The 13,881-nt window shown below is 48.7% G+C and overlaps 1 non-coding gene across 1 annotated transcript; it reads left to right on the top strand.

The window, feature by feature from the left end:
- Positions 1-2,498: 2,498 nt before the first annotated feature.
- Positions 2,499-2,574, top strand: TRNAA-CGC (transfer RNA alanine (anticodon CGC)). The gene has a single exon. It is a non-coding gene; the product is annotated as a tRNA-Ala (tRNA).
- The last annotated feature ends 11,307 nt before the right edge of the window (positions 2,575-13,881 follow it).

Here is a 13,881-nt window from a genome sequence, read left to right as displayed (position 1 = left end):
GGCTTTCAGGACCCATAGCCCTTGCATAAGCCGCTGAGCCTTCCTGGCCTTTAAAAGACCAGGAGATTGTCGACATGGGCTGTTGTTACCCACCACAAGTATGGGAGAGTTCAGAGGGACCAGGGAGCAGAGAAGCCTCTTTTAGACGCCTTGGCAAGAGCCTGACAACCTCCCATGAACCAGACACTTCTGGTCAGGAACCCCATCCTCTGCCCATCATTATGGACACTTCTCTGCCACATCTAAACCCTGAGTAGTGCCCTGGCCGGTTGGCTCAGTGGTAGAGTGTCAGCCTGGCATGCAGAAGTCCTGGGTTCGATTCCCGGCCAGGGCACACAGAAGAAGCGCCCATCTGCTTCTCCACCCCTCCCCCTCTCCTTCCTCTCTGTCTCTCTCTTCCCCTCCCGCAGCCAAGGCTCCACTGGAGCAAAGATGGCCCGGGCGCTGGGGATGGCTCCTCGGCCTCTGCCCCAGGCGCTAGAGTGGCTCTGGTCGCAACAGAGCGACGCCCCAGAGGGGCAGAGCATTGCCCCCTGGTGGGCAGAGCGTCGCCCCCTGGTGGGCGTGCCGGGTGGATCCCAGTCGGGCACATGCGGGAGTCTGTCTGTCTCTCCCCGTTTCCGGCTTCAGAAAAATACAGAAAGAAAAACAAAACAAAACAAAAAAAAACCCTGAGTAGTAGACAGCGGAAGATAACAGCCCGACAGAGGGACATCAGAGGAGGATGAGGTAGAACAGTCAGACCACATGGTCACTGAATAGAACTGCCGCTGGAAGAGACCAATTAACACATGAATTTAAAAAATGATAGTGGGCTTTGAGACAAGCCAAACCCATCACAAAAAGAATCTCTGAAACTTAAAAACAAGAACTTTGAGCTTAAAAAAAATACAGTAGATGAATTAAAAGAAAGGATGACATTGTTGAGCCCTGAATCAGAAACCTGGAAGATCAAGTATAAGAAATATCTTAAAGCTTGGAGAAGAAAGACAACGAGATAAAAGTCGTGGGGAAAAGATAAAAGATTGAGAAGAAAGATCCAGGAATCCCAACATGCACAAAATAGAAGTTCCAGAAGGAGACAAGTAAGAGTAGGAAGAGAGGCAATAGTTAAACTCATACCAGAAGAAAATTTCCCTGAACTGAGGAAAGATCTGAATAGCCTATTCAAGTCCACAGAGACAAAAGGACTGCCGGCTAAGAAATTATTCATGTGATAGGATGGAAGAAAGACACTCAAGGATATTCGAGAACTCAAAGGTAAGCCAGCAGGCAGACAACAATGTACTGGAGCTACAAAATGGCTGCTTCTTCACTTCTGCCCCCCCTCCCCCAATCTCCCAAAAGAATCTCTCTTTTGTGACTCACCTTAACAAGAGATACATAGGTAAGAGAATTTGTGAAATGCAGTTCAGTCTAGCCAAGACCATATACTGCAAAGCCACCAGATCCAGCCAAGGCTAGAAGAACTGAACAGATATAATGAGCCCCATCTTGTCTGGGTGGCTTCCAGTCGATGAATGAATAGGCAAGGCAGTGGTAAAGGGCCTATCCATTTCTGCCCAGTGGGGGATTCCTGTAACGGGCGATTGTTGCTGCTGAGCTCCCGTCAAGCTGACAAAGACTGGACTGGGTATACATCCTGATGTGATGGATCCACCTGGCCAGCCCTGCTCCCGCCCATTTCCTTTCACAGGTGTTACTCCACAATGTATCTTTTGGACTGCTAACTGTGTCTCAGGATCTGCATCTTAAAAATTCCAACCCGCATAAAATAATTCTAAAGCAGGTATTATTGATATATGCTTCAAAAAAATGAACAAATCGAAATTTTCAACAGATTAAGTTAAAACAACAGAAAAGAACCAAATGAACATTCTAGAACTAAAAAAAAAAAAGTATCTGGAATTTTCCTTGAAAGTTCACTGGGTGGATTTAACAAGAGACTATTGACAGAAGGATCAATAAACTGAAGTTATCACATCTGAAGAACAGAAAGAAAAAGACTGAAACAAAATTTAACAATATCTCAGTGATCCAGGAAGCAATATGAAAAGGGTTAGCAGATGTAGAAGTGACGCCCCAGAAAGCAAGGAGACAATGGGACCAAAAAAGTTTTTTGAAGAAACAGTGGCCTTTTTCCCATTTCGGTGAAAGTTAAATAAATTTACAATTTCAAGAAGCTTAACAAACCCCAAGCAGGAAAGAAAAAAATACAAAGAAAACCACCTATCGATACATCATACCAAACTCCTGAAAACCAAAGATAAAGAAAATATGTGAAAGCAACCAAAGAAAAATTACACATTGCAAACCACAGAGCGATGATTTGAATGACTTCTGACATCGCATCAGAAATCATGGAGGGCAAAAGACAATAGAACAACATCTTTAGACTGGTGAAAGAATGTCAATGCAGAATTCTAAAGCCACTAAAATATACTTTAAAAATACATAAGTTACCATAAACTTGATATCTTTAAAAACACACACACCGGGCCCTGGCCGGTTGGCTCAGTGGTAGAGCGTCAGCCTCGCGTGCAGGAGTCCCGGGTTCGATTCCCGGCCAGGGCACACAGGAGAAGCGCCCATCTGCTTCTCCACCCCTTCCCCTCTCCTTCCTCTCTGTCTCTCTCTTCCCCTCCCGCAGCCAAGGCTCCATTGGAGCAAAGTTGGCCCGGGTGCTGAGTTGGCATGGCTCCATGGCCTCTGCCTCAGGCTCTAGAATGGCTCTAGTCGCAAACAGAGCAACGCCCCAGATGGGCAGAGCATCGCCCCCTGGTGGGCATGCCGGGTGGATCCCGGTCAGGTGCATGCGGGAGTCTGTGTGACTGCCTCCCTGTTTCCAACTTCAGAAAAATACAAAAAAAAACAAACAAAACACAAAAAACCCCACACACACCTATTACCCCACAGCGCCTGTAGATCAGAAATCAGTGAGTGGCATAGCTGGGTCCTCTGCAAGGTGGCAATCAAAGTGCTGGTCAGGGCTCAGGGCTCCCAGGGAAGCTCAGCTAACAGCAATGAACCCTCTCACAAGTTTACTCAGGTTGGTGGAAGGACTACTTTCTTTGAGTCTGAGACTGAGGCCATCCTCAATAACTAGATACTGCCTGCAATTCTTGCCCTGTGGTGTCCAATAACTCCAGAACATCTTGCTTGCTCAGAACCAGTAAGTGAAAGATACATTTTCCCTTACCACTGAGCTCTCAAGCCAGAAGATGAGCCTGAATAGGCTGGAAAAAAAAAAAAGTGAGTAAGAAGGGAGAGTGTCTATGGGCTAGTGTGAGGGGCCACCTGCCCTAGAGGTGCCCCATAAAGTGGCCACCCTCTGCTCTTAGGGTCCACCTGTGGCTTCAAGTGACAGCCCTGAATGTCACTCGCTGTCTCCTCACATACCCTGAGCCTGGCAGAGGGGCAGTGGGGATACTGGCCTGTGGACTCAGGGCTCTGGACACTGATACTTACCAGAAGGGTCCCAACCTGAATGCTTTGCTCCCGCCTCTCTATCTCTGGTAACTTCCACATTTGCATATAAATTGCTACCTAATGGCTCTGGCCTCCTTTATCTTAGCCCCAGGTTCTAATGAGCTGGAAAAATGGTCCTGTGTGACGAATAATGAAGCTTCCAGGCTGAGGAAGGGAGACAGCGCGGTTCTTCCCTCTCTGTGCCCTGGAGAAGGAAAGGAGGGGGAACACGGTGCCCCTCCCCACTGGGACATGTGTCTCAAAGTCCCAAACGAAGGGGGAAACACCATTTTTGTAACAGTTTGAAATAGGTGGAAAATCAAGCATGAAAGTATGTGAAATCCACTACACAATTTGTGAAAAGTGAGTCATAATTCTACTTGTTCTGCCGGGCATACACACAGCCAATTTTTCATCCAGACAGAAACTGAAAATAAAGATGAAGCAGGAGCGCCATCTGGGGTGAGAACCATCACTACCTCTGCCGCTTGGATTCAGAGATCCCTGCAGACAGCTGGAGGGGTGGGGTCCCTGATACAGTCACACACACACTACTGGGTGCCAGGCCTCTCCTAAAGCACTTTAACTACATCCTGCTATTTAATTTCCACAACCTGTGATGTTCAGATTCCCATGCAGAGGCTGAGAAAAGTAAGGTTTGCCCAGCTAAGTAACTGGCAGGTTTGAGACTGAAACTCAAGTCTCATTCTAAGGCCCAGGAGAATCTACACATCCCCTGGACGTGTCCAGGGGAGCAAAAGTTCTTAACTGTGATCCATGGCTAGAATTCAGGGTGTCTGTGAATAGAAAGAAAAACAAAACAACTACATCTTTAATTTCTCCTAACTTCTGAAATTTAGCATTTCCTTTAAATCTGAGCGTGAGCAACAAACTTGTGCCTGTGAATGTATCACTAATAGAAATCACCGATATTTTCATAGCCTATTCCAGTTGTTGCTGATATCTCAAGATGTCATTTATGTTCACCACTATTTCAACATGTTAGGAGGTATGAGACCCATGACAAGATCTTGTCATTTGACGTGTTAATAAAGCAGCACTGCAGCAGCCAGTAGCTCCCCGAAAACAAAGCTCTGCTCTGCAGCAGTTGCCGATTCCCATGGTGTAAATACCACCATTGCCAATTTCAAGGATGGCTATGCTTAACAACTGGTTCAAATGTCCTGAAAATTTAACAACCAGTGCTTAGAAGTAGGAACAAGATGACTTTAGCACATCATTAGCACAAGAGTAGTTTCCTGGGTCTCTCTGCCCCACATGCACCTCTCTTTCCCCAAACTCTCTGTGGCCTTCAGTATAATGATGTTAATAACAATAGGTTTCAAATATATATATTAAATCCTTCATGTGCCAAGCATATTAATAAGTAGTCAACATGACCCATATCATTTACTCTACCACTGATGCTAATATAAGGCAGGTACTGGCCTGGTTCTCAACTGGGAAGGGGGGCAGAGGGGATGGGATTTTATCCCTGAGGATATCTGGCACTGTCTGCAGACATTCTTGACTGCATAACCGGGTTGGCTACAGGCACCTAATGAGTGGGTACTGCTAACCACCCTACAATGCACAGGGCACCCACCCCACCCGACAAAGAATTGTCTATAGTGCTGAGGTTGAGAAATCCTGTATTACCGTTAGACCGTTTAACAGACGGAAACACTGCGGCCCAGAGGTTCACTTGCCTGGTTCACAGAGCTATGGTGTAGCACAGGGGTCCCCAAACTTTTTACATAGGGGGCCAGTGCACTGTCCCTCAGACCGTTGGAGGGCTGGACTATAAAAAAAACTATGAACAAATCCCTATGCACCACCTGTGGGAGGATCCAACCCCAGATGTTTCCAAAGAGAAGACTTGGCCCCAGAAGCTGTTCTCAAGGTGGGTCGTCCAGATGGCCCGCTGGGCTGCCTACAGAGCTCATGTGAGATGAACTGAAGAGGAGTGAGGATCACTCCCCCACAGAGGCTTATTCAGAATCTACACGTGCCAGTACCACTCTAAGTGCAGGATAGCACAGGGAACAAACTGAGGTACACAATCTGGTAGAGGGGACAAAAAAGCAAATTTAAAAATGGGTTAAAATAACTAAAATAGATTCTGTGAAGGAAGCAAGGGAAGTGCTGTGATCGTTTTAGAGGGGCTTTCTTTCCACACAGTGGTCAGGGGAGACTCCCCTGAAGAGGTGACAGGTGAGCCCGAAGGATGGGAAGCCGGCCGTTGGGAGAAGGGAGGCACAGCAGCAGCACAGAGACGGGCAGGCGACGGGCTCTGAGGGAAAGAGGATGCTGTGCTCCAGTCATCACAAGCAGGTCACTGTCACTGGAGCACAGAGGACACAGGGAAGGGGAAATTAAGGATTTAAGGGAAAGAGGTTATGTGTGGCCATTCTACACTGAGCTTTGTGGGACTGTCCCACAACTCGTGTGCACAATGCTCAGAACAGGTGTGACACAAAGGCAGTGAGGCTGGACAAACACACCTGTGGGGTTGGGGGAGGGGGGACTGGAGCTACCAAGATGGCTTTCTGGACTCTTTTGCTCCCCCACCCACCTCCCTTAACTCAGCACCTCTGCCAACCCAAGATTCCCAGATGCCACATCCCAGGACCCAACACACATGAGAGAGAGAGAGAGAGAGAGAGAGAGAGAGAGAGAGATGTCTACAATAACGAGGATGATCAAAGGACCAAATGGTACTGGGGAAATCTGCAGCTCCAGGGTCAATCACAGCACTGGGGAGCCTGGCTCTTCACTGAGAAAGCTGCACTAATAATTAGCCGCCGGGCGGCTGCAGCCCAGCCATGCCTAAGCACTGCACTGTTCAACAGCAGCGGGAAGGGCTGGTAGTCCAGAGCTGGATTCGCTTTGCTGAGCAGGTTACCAAAGTCGGTACCAAGCTGTGTTTGCAGAAGCCTGGCATGCTGAAACAGGGAGGCTCAGCTCCGAGGGCAGAGGATGGCAGGAGGTTGAGGAAGCAGGAAGGTGGAGACAGAGGGGAGGAGACAGACGCCAGGTGGGCACTCAGTGTGAGCCTGTGCTGTGTGACGCTGCACACATACCCATCATATCTTGTTTAAATCCTGCTAACCAGCCATGTGGGGGGTGCTACTTTCCCTGTGCTCCACTCAGGACGTTAGGCCCAGACAGGCCCAGGATCGGGATCCAGATCTCCCCTTTCCTCCCTGAAACGCCCATCCAACATTTGGATTTCACCACCAGTCATTCAGAGGGCTTTTTGTCCACTCACAACTTAAATAAGCAGAGGAGTCATCCACGTGCCCCAGACGAATGGGCTTGATGTGGGAAGGGTAATGCTCCACAGGAGAACTTGCTGGAACTCTCCAGAAATAATGGATACCCAGGAGGTGAGCAAGGGTACTGGGAACTTACAGAACCATCTGACTGCATAAAGGGGAGAATGTTTGTGAAACTATCACATGGATCCGTCTATTTTGCATCTCCGTGAGTCACAATGCTTTGTGTCCCTTCCCTTCACCACTCTCCTCTCTCCCCGCTAAATCAAGGGTATTTATTACCGTAAGAGGAGTGTGGACACCACCTGCAATAAAGATGCTGTAGTCCCTGAATCTATCTCGAGTCCATAGTCTTTTTCTTTTCCTTCTTTTTCAAACGAGAGGAGGGGAGACAGAAAGACGGACACTCGTATACACCCTGACTAGGATCCACTTGGCAACCACCATCTGGGGCCAATGCTCTGCCCATCTGGGACCATGCTCACAACTGAGCTATTTTTAGCACCTGAGGCAGAGGTTCCACGAAGCTACCCTCAGCACCCAGGGCTGATGCGCTCAAATCAGACGAGCCATGGCTGTGGGAGGGAAGAAAAAGAAAGAGAGTGAGAAGAGAGAAAAGAGAGAGAGAAAAGGGAGGAGGAGGGGTGGAGAAGCAAATAGTCACTTCTCCTGTGTGCCCTGACCAAGAATCAAACCCGGGACATCCACATGCCGGGCCAATGCTCCACCCCTGAGCCAACGGGCCAGGGCCTAGAGTCCATAGTTTTAAACCTGGCCTTGGGAGAGGAGAAAAAAAGGGACAGTTTCTTGACTCCACAACCTGCCCTACCAGGTTCTGCCTTGAGTAGCAGAGTGGGCTGAGTACAGTCCACAGTGAGATGGGGGAGATGGGGGAGGATGGGGGATGCACAAGGAGGGCCAGGACTAGGGTGAGACACGCGAGGTACAAATTATGTGTGTGCCAAAGACCTCAGGAATCATGATAAAGAATGTTTTAAGGCAATAGTATTTTTTTTTTTAAATCCACGATGAACAAGATCAGTATTACTGATTTTTCCTTTTGCCTCAGGCTCCAGGACGGCTGAGCTCTGCACTATTACTGATTCTGTCTTGATTTAAAATTCCACTATTTTGTGCATCATGGATTTTATTTTGCATTTTCTTTTTTTCAAATATTCCATTAAAATATGATTTGACTGCTGTGGTGTTTAGTGCCCCGTTAAATGCTGCGCCTGGCATGAGACCTCTCCCCAGTCCCAGCGCTGAGGAGGAGATGTGAGGAGAAGAGGTTAACTAAAATTGTGCTGGATACACACAGAGGTTATATGAGATCGCAGACATTAAATGCCTGAACCAGGATAGGCCTTCAACACACGTGCAGGTACTCTGTGCGTGCCCGGCTTGACTCCCCTGGGCCCCACTATTTCAGAGCGTGCCAACCTCCAGGACCTGCATTTCCTGCCTCAAGACTGTCTTGGTCACCAAGCGAGACAGGACAGGACGGACCTCCTGGGTAATTGATACCCTGGAGCAGCCCTCAGCCAGGGGTCCACAGGAGCCAGTGTATAAACGCCCGAGCTCCCTCACCTCGGCGGGGTTCTCTTGAGATGTACATCACACCCTGGCCCAGAGCCGCAGGTGCAGTCCATCCATGCTCGCGGTGTAACTAGTTTGAGGGTGCTCCTCTAAGCTCTGTCCCTTCCTCGTCTCACTGTCTTACCCTCTCTACTGGTGTGTCCCAGGATCACCTCCCAGACACACTCCATGTGCTTGAATTCGGGTCTCAGGGCCTGCTTTTAGGCAACCAAACCAAGAGACACGTGTGTCCTTCCTTCCCTCCTACTGGCCTCTGTGGCTATATGGTACGTGCCACACGCACTTGGAAGTCTGAGCATGCTCTGGAAGGAGACCCCTGACTCCAGCACTCTCCTGGGAGGGAAGTCGATAGAGGGGTAATTGTCAGGCACTGCTGGGAGGCCTGGATCGGAAATGGGCTTGGCTGCGTTTCTGTAATGTCTGCACCTTGAGCTGAGAAATCACTGGCAGACACCTTTCCTAGCCATTAATTCTTTACAGCTGACACTGAGCCCTTGGGGCAAAAACTGATTGTCTGCCGTTACTGCCAGCCTGGCCCTGAATTCAGAACAGAAAGCATAACTCTCCCCTCGCCCTCCCTACAACCACTCTCTCCCCTGGTGCCACCCCCACCCACCCGCCCCAGAGCCCAAGAGGGGCCAACGAAGGCCGCTTGTGCAGACTGGAGGAGACAAGAAATGGCTCGCAATCCAGAGGGACTAGGGTCGAAGGTCATGGGGTTAAAAACCAGGGAAGGTGGAGACATTTTTCACGCTTTCTCTTTAGAAAATATATTTTTCAGCATCCACACTTTTTCTCATGACCTCCAGCAACATCTGCAGAAACCTGAGGCATCAGGTATTATTCCGATGCCCATTTTACAGGTGAAGAGGCGCTGAGAAGGGAAGTGTCTTAGATTGGGTGACAAAGAGCCTCTCCTTGACCAAATGGTGGTCGGGCTCCTCCGAACTCGCTTCCCAGCGAGGCCCTGACTCCGGGGCTTCTGTGTTTGTCTCTGCCCATACGCACAGTTTCAGCAAGCCTCCTGCTAGCGCTGGTGCAGCTAGGAGAGAGCCCACCCTTGACATCTGATCACCCTCAATACCTGATTTAGTTTCTCATCCTCCACCATCTCCCAGGTAAAGTCTAATTTTCCATCCAATGACATGCCCCACCCTGCTTTTTGGCTATAAATGACTGCTTTTCCTTGTTGTATTAGAAGTTGAGCTCAATTTCTCTCTCTTACTGCAAAACCCTGTTGCAGTGGTCCCTACACCCATCTCAACAAAGTCTGCCTGACCATTTTTTAGCAAGCGCCATGAATAATTTTTTCAACACAGCTCACAGCCTGACCAGGCGGTGGCGCAGTGGATAGAGTGTGGGACTGGGATGCGGAGGACCCAGGTTGCCAGCCTGAGCACGGGCTCATCTGGTTTGAGCAAAGCTCATCAGGTTGGACCCAAGGCCACTGGTTTGGCCAAGAGGTCACCCACTCTGCTTTAGCCCCAAGTCAAGGCACATATGAGAAAGTAATCAATGAACAACTAAAGTGCCACAAGGAAAAATTGGATGCTTTTCATCTCTCTCCCTTCCTGAATGTCTGTCCCTATCTATCCCTCTTTCTGACTCTCTCTCTCTGTCTCTGTCCCAAAAAACAAACAAACAAAAAAAAAAAAAACAGCTCACAAAGAGAAGTCAATTTGGACCCAGGTCTGTTTGGCTTCAAAAGTCATTTTCTTCCCTATGTCACAGGTTCTCTTCCTTCAGGGACCCTTTCCTGAGCACCTAGGAGCCAGGCCCTGTGCTGAGGCCAAAGGAGGACCCAGAGCTAAGTAAGAAACATTTCTTTCTTCTAAGAGGGAAAAATAAAATCCTTCCCATTCCAGCCATACTCTAGCCCAGGGGTCAGCGCCTACTGGAACACGTGTATACGTGTATACAGGCTCTGCGGGCTTAGCACCACAGGGCAGATCTGAGTAGGTGCAACAGAGACCATCGACCCATAAAGCCAAAGTATAGTGCCTGCCTGGCCCTTTACAGCACAAGTCTGCTGACACCGTGCCACACACCAAAGGTGCACCACCTGAGTTATTTCTCAACTCAACTCTGTGAGGCTCATCCTATTACTATGTCCATTTTACAGATGAGAAATGAGGCTCAGAGGCATGAGATGACTTGGCATACTGCTACATGTAAGTAAGACTCATTTGTGGGAAGGCCCTGGCCAGTTGGTTCAGTGGTAGAGCGTCAGCCTGGCGTGCAGGAGTCCTGGGTTCGATTCCCGGCCAGGGCACACAGGAGAAGCGCCCATCTGCTTCTCCACCCCTCCCCCTCTCCTTCCTCTCTGTCTCTCTCTTCCCCTCCCGCAGCCAAGGCTCCACTGGAGCAGGGTTGGCCCGGGCGCTGAGGATGACTCTATGGCCTCTGCCTCAGGTGCTAGAATGGCTCTGATTGTGGCAGAGCGATGCCCCAAGATGGGCAGAGCATCGCCCCCGGTGGGCATGCCGGGTGGATCCCGGCCGGGCGCATGCGGGAGTCTGTCTGACTGCCTCCCTATTTCCAACTTTGGAAAAATACAAAAAAAAAAAAAAAAAAAAGACTCATTTGTGGGAAACATGTAGTTATTTGAACAGCCTTAGGGGCACAGCCAGGGCCAGTGGGTAGACAATTCAAAGTTGTAATTTTTACTTTCTATAAAGAATTCACTCATAGTGAAAGATGTCCAAGAATGGACTAGGCTGCCTGGTTAGGCAGCAAACTCTCCATCAGGGGAGGTGTTCAGGTAAGGGCCAAATAACCTGTGGGTGAAGAAGGGCTTGGCAATTTGAAGATTTGGATTTGGAGACCTTCAAAGGTCACCTGTCTCTGAGCTTCACTGACAACATGGATGAGGAAGCCGATAGAATTGATCTACCACTGTAATCACACCAATAGCCACCAGGTGGCAACAGAGCCACATCTTAGGCACCAATAAGCAATTTCTATCTTACGGAAATCCAACAGGGAAACAAACATTAACAACTAATTGATAAAGACAACGACTCAAGTCCTCAGTTCAGCTTTAGTCCCTAGCACAACCTAGAGGGCTCAAGATCAAGTAAATTATAAATCTCTGAGAGATTTATTATCCTTTGAAAATTTTTTTCCACTGAAGTTCAAATACATACAGCAAAGTGGACAGGTGTTGTGGGGTGGATCCTGGTCAGGGCCCATACAGGAGTCTGTCTCATTATCTACCCTCCTCTCACTTAAAAAATAGAAGAAAGAAAACGAGCTCCCATGCCGTCCATCCATCATACCTCCTTCTTTGAGTTGTTCTTCTAAAATATCAAGAGGTAAGCAAATCCTAGAGGGAAGTGGGGAAGGCATTGGAGGGAGGAGGCGGGGGGGGGGAGTCGAGGGGAACACGAGGGTGGGGGGAGATATACTCAGTGGGTCACTTGAATCTATGTAAACACAATAAATTAAAATCATAAATTTAAATTAAAAAGAGGTAAGTTAGATCATCAGCAAGACTCCACAGATCACTGATCGCCCAACACACTCTTCAGTGAGAGTTGAGGTTGTTTCCTCCGATGTAGCCAGTACTACTCTTGCTTTTTTTTTTTTTTTTTTGTATTTTTCCGGGATCCACGCGGCACGCCCACCAGGGGCGAAGCTCTGCCCACCAGGGAGCGATACTCTGCCCCTCTGGGGCGTCGCTCTGCCGCGACCAGAGCCACTCTAGCGCCTGGGGCAGAGGCCAAAGAGCCATCCCCAGCGCCCGGGCCATCTTTGCTCCAATGGAGCCTTGGCTGCGGGAGGGGAAGAGAAAGACAGAGAGGGGGGGGTGGAGTGGAGAAGCAAATGGGCGCTTCTCCTATGTGCCCTGGCCGGGAATCGAATCTGGGTCCCCCGCACGCCAGGCCGACGCTCTACCGCTGAGCCAACTGGCCAGGGCCTACTCTTGCTTTTTTTAAAATTGAATTTATTGGGGTAACACTGGTGGATAAGATTATATGTTTCAAGTGTACAAACTCTATAACACATCATTTGTATATTGCATTGTGTGCTCACCACCTAAAAGCTAGTCTCCTTCTGTCACCATATATTTGACCCGCCTGGGGTTTTTTGTTGTTGTTAAGAGGAGCCACTGGGGCCCTGGCCGGTTGGCTCAGCGGTAGAGCGTCGGCCTGGTGCGCGGGGGACCCGGGTTCGATTCCCGGCCAGGGCACATAGGAGAAGCGCCCATTTGCTTCTCCACCCCCCACCCCCTCCCTCCTCTCTGTCTCTCTTCCCCTCCCGCAGCCAAGGCTCCATTGGAGCAAAGATGGCCCGGGCACTGGGGATGGCTCCTTGGCCTCTGCCCCAGGCGCTAGAGTGGCTCTGGTTGTGGCAGAGCGATGCCCTGGAGGGGCAGAGCATCGCCCCCTGGTGGGCAGAGCATTGCCCCTGGTGGGCGTGCCGGGTGGATCCCAGTCGGGCGCATGTGGGAGTCTGTCTGACTGTCTCTCCCCGTTTCCAGCTTCAGAAAAATACAAAAAAAAAAAAAAAGAGGAGCCACTGGGCTCTAGGGAAGGAGGTGAGAGGAAGCAGAGAATGATGTCAGCTGCATCTTTCCTTTGGATAAATGAACTGCAAAAAGGAAGGCCACACCCCACTCCACATATGTATCCTTTAATAGGTCCCACTCCTTCACCTTCCCAAAAAGACTGTTCGATTCCACCAACACTGTGAGTGCCATTTTCTGGTTCACCTCTAGCCAAAAATGAGTTTTAATAAATTCTGAAATACTGACAATTTGATGAGTGGGAAAAAATGTTGCGACTGTTGAATTCTCCTTTTCCTAACTACTATACTCCATGAATTTTTTAAAGCTATACCTATGCATTTTATCTGCCGTATTTCCCCATGTATAAGGTGCACTTTTTAAAAAAAAAATTGGGGGTCTAAAAACTGGGTGTGTCTTATACAGTGGTTATAGGGTTTTTTACTTGCATTTCCCGCTTTTTTGCACCTGTTTTTGCGCTCATTGTTGAAGACAGTGATTCATCCTCAGACACAGATAAGTGATAAGGAGTTGTATGAATTTTATGATGAATAAAACTTGAATTCAATAACTTTACATAATACTTTTTTTTTCAAATTTCAGGCCCCAAAATTAAGGTGTCTTATACATGGGAGCGTCTCATACATGGGGAAATACGGTAACTTCAAACACAGAAAGTATAGCCTCTACCACTAGATGCCAGTACTAACACTTGCCTTTGCTCAGCCTTGACAACTAAAGGTGCTTCCAGACAGTGTCAATGTCCCCTGGGGATGAACTACCCTCCTTTCAACCACAGCTGAAGAATATCAAGATTTCGCAGCTCCAGAAGAGCTGGCATACACAGAAATACCTAAACAGCCTGTATTAATCTAAGGTGACCAATCATCCTCCTTTAGGGAGGACAATCCTTCTTTTGTAAGTTCCATCCTCCCTAGAAAAGTGTCCTCCTACATGTCCTCCTTTCTGATATTGGAAGACTAATCTGTAAATGTCCATATTCAATCGATGCAGAGTCAATCCATTGCGTGT

The sequence above is a fragment of the Saccopteryx bilineata genome, chromosome 6 (genome assembly GCF_036850765.1).
Source record: "Saccopteryx bilineata isolate mSacBil1 chromosome 6, mSacBil1_pri_phased_curated, whole genome shotgun sequence".
NCBI classification, from domain to species: domain Eukaryota; kingdom Metazoa; phylum Chordata; class Mammalia; order Chiroptera; family Emballonuridae; genus Saccopteryx; species Saccopteryx bilineata.
Note: the sequence above shows the minus strand (reverse complement) of the source record. Positions and strands in the feature narration are given on the sequence as shown.